The sequence below is a fragment of the Leuciscus leuciscus genome (genome assembly GCF_965113295.1).
Source record: "Leuciscus leuciscus genome assembly, chromosome: 19".
Taxonomy (NCBI): Eukaryota; Metazoa; Chordata; class Actinopteri; order Cypriniformes; family Leuciscidae; genus Leuciscus; species Leuciscus leuciscus.
The window spans coordinates 20,092,384-20,105,816 of NC_138743.1; positions in this window are offsets into that span (position 1 = coordinate 20,092,384).

The following is a 13,433-nucleotide window of genomic DNA, read 5'->3' on the forward strand; positions in this document are numbered from 1 at the left end:
TTTACTTAAAACAAATCGAGTTACATTTTTATAAGGCAGGGGTAGTTTTTGAGCATAAGACTTCAGGCTGCAGATTTTTACATGCAGTGGTGTTCTGAAATGAGGTGGCAAAGTCATCATGTTTTGTTTTTGTAAATTCATGTTAAATTACACTTAATGTTGACACATTTTTCAGGTTAAATAAACATTATTTACACTTTCCACCAATGCAATAGTTTGTATTTTTACATTACCAATCTAATGAATGCTCTTTTAAAATGATTATATGTTTTGCTTATATTTATATAAAAAAATAAAATAAAATAAAAAAAACATGTTCATTTAATTCAATTTAACTGATGTGCAGCTGTTTTTTGTTTTTTTTTTAATAGTGAACCTATTTTTAGAGGTTCATCAGTCTTGGTAAACACTGCAATCTGGTCTCAATGACAGAGATGTACTGTACCTTTAATTTTGCCAAGCTGATTATTCAATAAAAAAAAACCTTAAAGAAGTCATTTCAGGTTTGATTTTGACTACATAAATCAAGAGAGACTGCTTCACGCTGTAACTTTAGCCACTGGTGTCGCTGCTGTCACTTCTGAAAAAAAAAAAAGACTTACACGTTATAATGTCAAATTTCGTAGTATGTGCGTGCGTTGTTTTATTTTTGAACTGTAGATTATTTTCTCATCCATTTTTTTTTTTTTGGGGGGGGGGGGGGGGGGGGGGGGGGCACTGCCTGCCTGCCTCATCAGAGGAAACGCCCCTAAGTTGTGTGTAGCCTACATTTTCTAAGTTAGTTTTCATGTGACGTAACACCCTTATTGGAACACCTAACCTGGAAGTAAAAAAAAGGCTTCCCTCCATTACACACCATTTATTTTTACTAGGTTTGTATTTTGAACTAATGTAGCAAGGCAGTGATATTAACATAACAAATACAGTATACACTTTACAGGCAAGCAGATGAGCCCAGATGGAATGTGCAGTTTCTCATTATGCGTGTTTCCATGGTGATATAGGTTTTTGCGCTAATCAATTTATTGATATTTGCCCCATTATTTACCGCCCCAAAAAGCTTAAACTAGACGCTAATTTGCACTGCTCTCGGCAGGTGTTACATCTGCCTACGAGTGCCCTTGCACACCAGCAGAGGGCACTCTTACCACTGACACTACACACATCATGGGCTCAATTTCCCACAATGCTTTTTCATCTGTGTAATAATGTGCAGCTGTTTCACATCACTTCGTTATCCCTGTGTCTCTCTTTTGGTTAAAAAGACTTCTGTTGTTTGTCTCTTCTGAAGTCTCATCTCGTGGCCCACAGCATTACTGAGTGTTTCCCCTGTTTCAATGCTTCTGGTCTTTGACATCTGCCCGTATCCTGGTTTTCTGTTCCTGTCTTGCCCTTTAGATTTGTTTGTTTGTGTGGACTGATTTACTGTTCTCTGACCTTCTGCCTGCTAAGTGGACTACGACTTTGGATTGTGTTATAAATTGCACTTGGATCTTCTCTCGTTGTCGCTCAGTGCTTGCCACCATTTCCACAACACCGAATCATAACAGTAGACTAGATTGCGTTGGTTATTATGAAAATTATTCAGCTGTGTCTGTGTTCTTCAATTTGCACGTTGTCAGTAGATCACGCACAGAACTTTCCAGTCCGGTGCTTTTTAGAATTACACTTCTACTTATGACAAACACTGTGAGAGTTTTAATGACCACAGAGAGTCAGGACCTCAGTTTAATTATGGAAGAAGTACATTTTTATAGTGCAGTGTCCACATCAGTCACTATAGGCATTAGGGCACAGAATGCACAATGCATGCCCCTTGCTGGCCTCACTAACACCTTCAGTGGAAAACCAAATGAAACAAGGGACGAGAGCGGCTGGTTGTATCTGGGCTCTTAAAGTCACCATGAAATCAAAATTGACAATTGAAGTCAAAATTTTTATTTATTATAAATGATTTACCTGTGCACATTTCATGCCGACATTAATCCTCCACCTCCACCTCCATTATGATAGACCTATATAAAAAAAATATATATATATTTGACTCTTTTTCTTTTCTTAGAATGGCTTAACTTGAAGTGCTGCAAAAGAAAAAAAGAAGAAAAAAAAGGAAAAAAATATTGTTTTACGGTACTTTATGATTATGTTGCCATACGGAAACAACATACAATAGTGGAAATTTGTAGAAAAAAAATTGCCATTTAAATTACTTTTTTTTTTTTTTTTTTTTTTTTGAAGAGGAGTGGACCAACATTCCACAGGCCACAATCAACAACCTGATCAACTCTATGCGAAGGAGATGTGTTGCACTGTGTGAGGAAAATGGTGGTCACACCAGATACTGACTGGTTTTTGGACAATATCTTTTGAAATATATTTTGGAGGTTTTGCCTTTTATTATGATAGGAATATATGGGATAAAAAAAAAGGCCACGAGCCGGGACTTGAACTGGTGTCACCTAAAAAATCATCAGATCTTAATGTCAGAGTATTGACCACTAGTCTGTGAGGGCCTGTTAATCAGTAACAGTTTGATTAATATTAGAACCTCATTGTGTAAGAAACATTGGAGAACAGAATCCGACGGCAAACAAACCAGCTGTCGGAATCCGTTCCCCCACTCCCATTATGAGAGGTGTTGATGTAGTGGCTTAAAAAATGCTGATTCTATTTTGTGTGTGGATGGAGCTTACCTGGCACCAGTTTAAAGCTACACTGTGTGATATTTTCCCCCATCTAGCGGTGAAATTGTATATGACTACCCAGTGAATATTAGTTTCTGTTCCTTTCAATTTCAAGGGCGTTTTAACTCCTACGGTGGCCGTATTATTTCAAGATTAACATGGCTTCCAGTTCGACTTCGTCCAATTGTGCCTTTAAAACTATCACCTGTGATCCGTCGCAGCACAGATTTATGTTACAAGGTAAACAATACTTTTTCACCATTGACGTGAGGAAAAGTAACGCAAGTTATACTAGAGGTCATTCTGGCGTTATGCACAACCATTCTATGGTTAGACAAGCAACTATAAAACTTTACACAAATAGGATGAATTACCTGTCGAGAAGAAAGCAGGCAACTTCGGCGTCCGTTTTAAAATCTTTGTTCCTCATGAGCTCTTTCCATCTGGGAAAAGTTACTCCAGTATTGACTTTGGTCTTGCTGATTTGCCTGTCGCGTTGACGTTTTAATTCTCTCTTTCGCTTCCTTGGCGACTCTGCTACATGTCCTCGAAAATAGGCGTGATCCTCCATCAGCAATCTTTCAAATCTGCCGGCAGTTGCGAGTAATCTCCCCCTCGCATTCGTCTCTGTGTCACTGAGTGTAAAGCGCGAAAGGCGAAGCTTGAATTTACAGGTATGTCCCTCTTTGGCTAATGTAGTTTCAAGATGGAGGGCAACATGGCGACCGGCATTCGAACCCCTCACCCGTATGTACTTTCAATGGCAGATTATAAACTTACGAGAATACTTTATTACTTGAAAGAAGTAAATATACATTAATGGGCACATTTTTTTTTTAAAGAACTAAGTGTTTTTTGCTAAGAATCAACAAAAAAAAATTACACAGTGTAGGTTTAAAGAAATATATTTTGGAGTTTTTGCCTTTTATTATGATAGGATCAAAACAAGTCCATGAGATGGGACTTGAACTTGTGTCACTGTTACATCCCCTGATGGCTTAGAGGTATGAGGAAGACGTTCATAATAAAAAATAAAAAAATTAAACACTTTCCTATAGTTTTGATCTCTGGGAAGTATTGTGGGCGAATGACTCACTGACAACAAATTACTGCAAACAGGTGGTTCACTTTATTTTCCATACAAACATAAATTGAAATAAATGTAAACAAACAAATAAACGTATTTACAGCTATATACAACTTAAGCAAAATAATTGAAAAGTAATAATTGAAATAAGTCACAGAGAGAAAGAAACTGAGCGGTGCTAAAGAAACCAAAATAACAAAACACACTCTAACTAATAATCCCCACTCTCTAAACTAACTAAAAACAAAAACAGAAAATAAGGAATTCTTCAGCGCTTAACACACCATAACTAAAACTTCACTAACTAACCAAACCAAAATTACACAGTTGCACACGCTCCTTCCCTAATGTGTCTAACAATTGTCATGCTACGTGGATGCAAGATGTAGGTCACGTGACATACTTCCCTTTTCTCTTCTCTCCGGACTGGTTCAATGGTAGATCAGGTAAGGAGTCCTCTGAGTGAGCAAACAACACAATCCAATAAGAAAGCAAGCAAACCACCACAAAGTCAGTACTCTACAATAACAACAGTAGCACAAGCCAACAAACGCTCCAAGCTCCCCCTCTTCCGTCCTCCAGAATGGCTTAAATCCTGACCCATAGCCGATGATTGGTTGTCTCCGACCAATAGCAGCACCTAAAAACTTAAAGATAGCAGAGAGCGGGAAAACAGGAAGAAACCAACAGCAGAGGGGAGCAAAGGCAGCAACCAATGACAAAAAGGGGAGGGAAGAAAAACACTAGCACGTAACGGTCACCTAAAAATCATCAGCTCTTAATGTTAGAGCATTAACCACTAGTCTGTGAGGGCCAAACCACTAGTCTGTGGGAGTTTATGCCTTTTATTATAATAGGAAAAATATAGGATCAAGGGATTATAGGACTATACAACGGATTCCGACAGCTGGTTTGTTTGCCGTCGGATTCTGTTCTCCCATGTATCTTACACAATGAGGTTCTAATATTTATCAAACTGTCACTGATTAACAGGCCCTCACAGACTAGTGGTTAATTCTGTGAAATTAAGAGCTGATATTATGATAGGATCAAAACAAGTCCATGAGATGGGACTTGAACTTGTGTCACCTAAAAATCATCAGCTCTTAATGTCAGAGCATTAACCACTAGTCTGTGAGGGCCAAACCACTAGTCTGTGGGAGTTTATGCCTTTTATTATAATAGGAAAAATATAGGATCAAGAAAATTCCACGGGCCAGGACTTGATCTCGGGTCGCCCAAAGACCAAAAACACTAAGGGCCCTATTTTAACGATCTGAAACGCAAGTGTCAAAGCGCAAAGCGCAAGTAACTTTGTGGGCGGGTCTCGGCGCTGTTGCTATTTTCCCGGCGGGATAAATGACTATTGCGCCAGGCGCAAATCTAAAATGGGTTGGTCTGAAGTAGCTTCATTATTCATAGGTGTGGTTTGGGCGTAACGTGAAATAAACCAATCAGAGCGTCATCTCACATTCCCTTTAAGAGCAAACGCGCTTTTTCCATAGCGGATTGCTATTGAAACGGCGGATTTGCCAGGCGCGCGCCAGGAGCGGTTCACAGCCAAGGAGAGCAACGCTCTCGTCACGGCCGTAAAAGAGAGAAGTTACATTGAAATGGAGAAACCCACCCAAATTAACTTCGGTTAAACAGGCGTATGATAATTTGGGTAAATGTGTAAGCTAGATGTATGCTTTTATAATAAATAGTCTATCTATCTATCTATCTATCTATCTATCTATCTATCGTAATAATGTATTCAAAAATGAAAACTGCTGCTTCTGTGTAGATGAGAGAATCAAAGTGTAGGCTATGTGCGTTGTGCACACGCTACATTGATTATGGCCAAGCATGCGCCCTTAAAATAGCATATGAATAACATGCGCAACGCGCCACTGACTTTAAACTATTTTTTCCTGGTTAGTGGCGCAATTGTTTTCTAAACCTGCAAAATAGCATGAATGAACGTTTGCGCCGGAACACGCCTCCTCTTTGCGCTGAACCGCCCCCGGGAGCGCAAGTGTATTTCCTAACTTACCGACGTGCTTCTGTGGAGGGAAAAGTCCGCTTTGCGCGGGTGCAAAATAGGAATGATACATGCGTCGGTGTACAAAGTCACTTGCGCTGGGTGCAAGATAGGGCCCTAATTGTCAGTGCACTGCCCACTAGGCTATGGGGGTGAACAAATCATCATCAGTTTGATAAATATTAGAGCCACATTGTGTAAGAAACATGGGGGAACAGAATCCGACGGCAAATAAACCAGCTGTCGGAATCCGTTCCCCCACTCCCATTATGAGAGGTGTTGATGTAGTGGCTTAAAAAATGCTGATTCTATTTTGCGTGTGGATGGAGCTTAACTGGTATCAGTTTAAATAAACATTTATTGGGAGTTTATGCCTTTTATTATAATAGGAAAAATATAGTATCAAGAAAATTCCACGGGCTGGGACTTGATCTCGGGTCACCCAAAGACCAAAAACACAACTTGTCAGTGCACTGCCCACTAGGCTATGTGGGTGAACAAATCATAATCAGTTTGATAGTGGCTTAAAAAATGCTGATTCTATTTTGCATGTGGATGGAGCTTACCTGGCACCAGTTTAAAGAAATATATTTTGGAGGTTTTGCACTGTGGCATATTAAATATATTATAAATAGTTTTTCCGCGTGAGAAATACAATGTGTGGCGGGAGTGCGTGACAAAAGATCGAAGTGAGTGACTGTCACGCTCAATGCGTGACACTTGAGAGCTCTGTGACATGATTCAAGTTTTTAGAAACAAGATTTATAAGACAGTTGTTGTCAGATTTCATTGGTGATTTCAAATATGAAATTGAATCGTAAGCTTGGCGAACAGTTTTGGAGAATTTGATGTGTCCCCATCCAAAGAGATAGGAGCTGCACTTGCATGCCGAAATGCATTTCAAAGATGTCTGCTGACTGAAATGACTTGTCTTAAAGGGACTTTGGTCACGTTCAACTTACGTCGATACTGACATATTGGGGTCTCGGCTCCCGGCTCTCACTCACTCATTCATACTCTGTTTCGGAGCCAAGCGGTTGTGACAGCGATCGCTCATTCTAGACTTCCTTCAACTGAAGTGGATCCCTGCGCAGAGAAACAGCTATTTTATTACTCTTATCCTAAGGAGATCAATCCTGCCAGTGTGAGGGCTCATCCAGCGGTGATTCGCTTCCTGAGAGAGCAGTGCACGGAGAAGTGCAGCGTTTCACCCGTCAGCGCTTCGCCGTGTAAGAGCAGATTTCCTAAAAGAGCAAGCACAGACAGCAAGCATCTTTTTAAAGATGTCTTTCTGTCCTTGTGTTTCTGGATGTGATAGTTTCCTGGATTCATCTGATGGCCACAATCGCTATCTCACAAATCTGGGCTGAGACCATGTTGAGAAAGCGTTCTTGGATGGTTCATGCTCTCACTGCGAGAGCAGGACCATGTTGGCATTGCGGTCGCGTCTCTCCATTTTTTGCGAAGGTACGAGTCATCTCTCCTGTCCTCTCTTCTCATAGCAGAGCTGTGGGTCTGGATGACACTTTGGGAGACCTGAGGGTTATAGTATACTCTTCCGCCGGGACAGTCCCAATGGACTTCCCACTCCTCTAGCATGCAATGTGCCGTCGAGATGCCGAGTAATCTCCTTTCGTGGGGCACCCTGTGTGTCATTCAGCACTCCGGATAAGGACCAGATGTGAATAGCTGCATCGGATTGAGGGCTATTTTCCTCTGGAGAGGATAATGAAGCTGAGCTTCCCCCCTTGAGGGTGATGGCTCAAGCTGAATTGGATTCAGAGTTGACAGCCATGCTTGCCCAGGCCGTCACGGGCATTGGACTCGAGTGAAACCCTCCACCTTCCCCCCAAGCTCTCGCGTTTGGAATATTGGTTCCTGGTTTACAGACGCGTTCCACCCCAGTGCCTTTCTTCCTGGAAGTGCATGAGGAGCTTCAGAAGTCATGGAAGGCACCTTTTACTACCCGAAGCAGCTCTGTAGCCTCCTCCACTCTCACTACCCTCGACAGAGGGGCCGCCAAGGGTTACGTGGAGATTCCACAGCTGGAGCATGCAGTTGCGAGGCATTTATGCCCGCAAAGTGCTGCCACCTGGTGGAATTGCACACATCTCTAGCCATAGCTGCTAAGGCTTACAGTGCCACTGGACAGGCTGCCTCTGCCCTGCACACAATGGCCATCCAGCAGGTCCATTAAGCAAAAGCTCTCAAAGTCTGTTCATTGCAGAGGGCGTCCCCCTGCTATGTCTAGATCAGCTCCAGCTGACTAGACTGACCGACTGCGTCCATCTATGCAGCTATGAAATGGGTGGCCCAGAGGTGGAGGTCATTGCTCTGAACCAGGAGATGGTGAACACACCACTCCTTCCCCTGGAGGAGGGCCGGGTGGAGAATCTTATGTTTCATTTGATCTGTTCCTGTTCTTTATTTTCTGGTCCCAGGGCAAGCGGTACCCACTTTTTCAATAAAAGAGCAGTTTCCTCAGCCTCTGGGCCATACTAGGCATGCTCTGGCAGTGAGTGACGCCATGCTTCCTCACTCCCCAGCCATCCCTTCTTTCGCCACAGGCAAGGGGTTTGCTTTTCGATGACAAGCTGCTTCCTCGCGCCTCCATAGCCAGTCCTTCACAGGACCCACAGAGCCATGTAACTGTACCCCACGGGTACATTTATTGTCCCTATGATGCCACCCGCATGGAGCATGGGGGCCCATTTTGGACAATAATGTTGAAATATCTTGACAACTGGATCATTCCAGCTCACACTCAGGATTAGTTATGCTAATACAGGAAACTGGTGCTCAGGCAGCTCAGCCATCTGGGGCTTCGGGTTGAATTTTCTCAGTATGGAGCCCAGTCAGCCCTTGTACTGGGCTAGATGCTCATATGCTGTGATTCCTCCTAGGTAATCCCATATGAATACTTTCCACTGTAAGGTTTCCCTGTTGGTAAACCTGTGTCTTTCCCTGGGCAGTTTTTGGTCTTCCCTGTCTCTGTATCGGTAGTAGTTCCATTCCTGGCTATGCAGGACCTACTGCAGAGATCTTCCATATGTTCTCGGTTACTTATGTAACCCTTGTTCTCTGAAGGAGGGAATAGAGACATTACATCTCTCCTGCCACAACCCTGAACCACTGATGAACTGTCTCGGCTCCTCAGCAAAATATGAATGGGTGAGTGCGAGTCTGCCTTATATATCCGTATGTCTGGGTAGGAGTGGCTCGGCATGCAAATCTCACTGGCCAATATCCATTGGCTTGTTTAGTTACCACTTGAAGGTGATTGGGTTCCCAGGTGAGACCCTAATACATCATTATCAACGTAACATCTCTGTTCCCTCCTTCAGGGAACAAGGGTTACATCAGTAACTACTACAGCCAGTACAAGGATTCTTTCCGACTTTAGTGAAGCACAGCGCGTCACGCCATTTCAGCATGGCGGAATACAAAAGGGAACTATTAGGAGTGGGTTACAATCTTCATCTCATGTTAGTGTACACAATTCAGATGACTCTTAAGGGCCCCTATTATGGATTTTTGAAAATGAACTTTCATGTAGTGTGTAACAAAGCTCTTAGTGAATGAAAACATCCTGCAAAGTTTTAAATCTGAAAGTGCACCGTAAATAAAGTTATTGTCTTTCAAAAGAAAGAGTCGACTCTGAGTCAATGAAATGAATTGTTTTTCAAACGAGTTATAAGCCGTTTCGTTGTGACGTCAAGACGAAACATAAGCATGTTGCCCACCCACTTATCGGACGCACAGACACCAGGGAAAACTTGAACCTCAAACTGGCAGCTGATTCCTGTGGATACTGGATAGCATCATGTCGAGAAGATGCTGTGCTCTACAATGTGAAGGTAAAGGCAGTTTTTTTTTTTTATTATTATTTTTTTTTACACTGCCCATGTGAAGAATCAAAACTATCCTAAACTTTTGCTGTGTTCCCTTTATTTCACTGACGACTGCTTCTCAAATATCGGAGTTCAATGCAGGATTCGCAAACCGCTTGCTCTTGAAAGATGGTGTTCAAAATACTTAGTTTTGAGTTTTATATTGAGTAGGTCTCCTGCTAACTGGCTAACTCATGTTATCACTCTTACTTAAATACTTCTGCTAATCAGTTTGTGGGCCACTATTACCTAAAACTGTGTTTATTAATGTCTGTCATTCTCACTACTTTGAGGAAAGATTAATCATGGAGCAAGATTTGTTTTACCAACGTTTATGTTGCATCAGTCATTCACATCAGTCATTCACGCTAGAGCTTGGCTAATGTATACATTGCGTATGCACTGTTATTGATATAGTTTCCACGTGTTCACTGCAATATATTACAAAAATACTCTGTAAATAAATTAGTACAAGTAAAATAATTGGTTTGTTGATGGACATGCACTTGTTAATGCTGATGGTGAGGAATTACAGTTGCAACATCTCATAATGTACCTCAAACTGAGTAGTGTATCACTGATAAATGTCCTCCTCGACTCGTCCTTGCGATGGAGGTTTGGGTTGAATAACTAGTTCTTCCAGTGTTTCATCATCGCACTCACGCTAGGATTGATATGATAAAATCGACATCATAGTTTGTTACTGTCTTTAGTTTACGGTGTAGGAGGCCTCAGGACAGCTGACGTTGTTATGGCAATGGGCGTTTTTGTTTTCGACGCACGCGCTGTACCAGCAAACCAATCACAACAGACTGAGCTGTCTGGCCAATCAGAGTAGAGTAGCTCGCGGAGAGGCGGGATTTAGAGAGATTAATTCAATTGACGAGTCATTTGAGAATCATTGAAAATGTGGCGAAGTGCAAATGTATATTATGAGGAAATTAAACAGTTTTTTTACCTTTGATGCATGTAAACGTAGGAGACTCCAAAAGAACATTAAGAAACTTTAAAATAGCATAAAAGGGGTTAAGTTATTAGCTAATAGTTATTAGTTAAGTTATTAGTTAATAGCATAAGTTATTCCTTAATGTGTAAAATGTTACTACTACTGAGTGCAGCTTTAACAGTTCTTATTTTTTATAAACTTCATTTTTTTATGATAAATTTCATCAGAAGATATGACACATGCAATTACATCTAGATTAAGTTTCATTTGTAGTTATCCTTTTCCATGTTTCAGGTAAACATGAGCATAAGCATAAGCACCTCAGCCATTTTGAGGAATTACCAGAAGCCCTCTGTTTCTCCATGGGATGGCAGCAAACATGGTATTACTACAGAGGAACAGAGATATCCAGAGATCCTGTGATCTATAAAACCATAAGAGCTAGCAAACCACTTAGCAGTAACATTCCTCAATCACTAGTCTAGTGTGTGGAGTGTGGTCATGTATATGACAGTCCCACACTTGAACATATCTCACCATATCCCATCATTCATATCCCTCTAACTGTTCTTAGAGCTGCAGTATGAATATAAACACCACAAATGAAACAAGATTAAAATTGTTTTTTTTTAAATGACATTTATCATGGCAAAGAAGCCATTAACAAATTCAGTGTTAGAAATCGTGCCAAGAGGTACCAAGGAAAATAGACGTCGCCCTGCCAGGTCTCACATATTCATCTGTAAAATTTCAGGTGTTTGCTATCAAGTTTTGATCTGGTAGAAGTATATATGTTTAAGATATATATTTTTTTACTGTTGTTCTAATGTTTTCCACATAATTTATTCATGTTAATGCATGTTACACCTTTTAAAGGGATGGTCAACTTGATCATCTTTTTATTCATTAAGTGTACTGTTTTTGAATATTATTATTTTTTTTTTTTATACAGCCATTTTCTTAAATCTTAAATTGTACTCAGAACACAATCAAAATTTTTGCACTTTATTTAAAATATCCTAAATTAGGATATTTTACTTTAATTTAATGTTTTTTGTTTGGCGGCTGCCAGTCATTTGACCTTTTTTGTTTGTTTGTTTTACAAATATCTTTTTGTTATCTCTCTTTTTTTTTTTTTTTTACAGTGAATGCGTTTGATCATACTAATTCAGGAAGTACCTGTGAAATGACACTGTAAAACATTTAATGATTATTAATCTTGTATTTAATATAATATAATAATATAATAATAATTTATTTTTATTATTAATTATTAATTATTATTAATTAAAATTATTAATTCATTTTAATCATTAATATTATAATTTATTTAAATAAGGATATTTTACTTTAAGATGTTGTGACAAATACATACCTATAATAAATGTATGTGAGCTTTTTGGCCTATATTTTGATGTGTGTGGATCTTCATTTTTCATTATTCTATTATCTGTTTTTGGATAGTAATAACAGTAAATTATACATAATTGCAAGTAACTAAATAACTAACTAACTAACTAACTAACTAACTAACTAACTAACTCTAAACCAAACCCTAACTGTAACGCTAAGTACATGTAGTTAATTAATATTACTCAGTACTTAAAATAAATATAAAACATATATACATATAAAATTAATAACTATTTAACATTTTTAATCATATTTCAAAATATTGTTATATTTCAAGATCCATTCCCATATTGACCATGTATTGAGCACTGAGTATTTATTATGTAAGATGATGACTTCATATTTGTGTTCAGTGCTGTAATGCCGAATGAACAGATGGAGTCAGTGCTTTACTGCATAAGTTTTCCTCTCCTGTTTCCAGGATAATCTTATGTTGTCATGGAAGCAGTTGCATTTCTGCCTGCATGGAAAAGAAGCTTGACTGTTCACAATCTACCAGGCTGTAAAAATGACACTACTCTTGGCTGAACTTCATAGCATACAGCATGAATATTCTCTGGCTACACACCACCAAATGGTGCAACAGTGCAGTATGTCGGGTGAGGAAAGAGAGGCATCAGGCTATAGCTGGAGTCTTATGTGTTGTGACTCCATACTGCCATGGCAAGCTGTTTTAGCATTTATTCTTTTAAACTAACCAGTATTTGTTTTTGTTACTAACTTTTATTTAAAAAAAATTATATTACTAAAAATAAATCATTATCGGCTTTCAAAACAGAGTGCATACATATGGGTTTATTCCTTACGCTGTTTTTATTTGAGATCATTCCTGGATTAATGCCCAAAATTACTCTGAAAATAAACACACAAAGTCCAATGTTAAAAAAGCAGCATATACTCATGAAACAATAAGTCAGAAATTCAAATCAAAATCAAACCAACTGTAAACTTGGCATATAAATAAATAAATCAAACTTAAATAAATCAGCTAAATAAAAATCACATGCACTGCATAAAGCCGATGTTGACCCGTGGCTTTGAAGCCAACATTTTTAAATGATTGGTTAAAAAGCCCATAGTTAAACTCACCATTGTGTTGGTGTTATTCACTTGAGGTGCCACATACTTAGATTTCCTGTATAGGAAGATAGCCTCTTTTTTTTTCAACTAAAAGTAAAATACAACAACAGTAATTTAAATAACAAAAACATATCTTATTGTAATATGTAATATCTTACTTTACTGTACAATTTACAGCAATTATTGATCATGCTCCCACAATTAATTGCATAAAATACAGCAATACTGAAAAAAAAAAAAAAAAAAAAAAAACAGTAATTAATTGAAAATATTTACTTGTAACTTTTACAGTGTATGTTATGGGAAATAG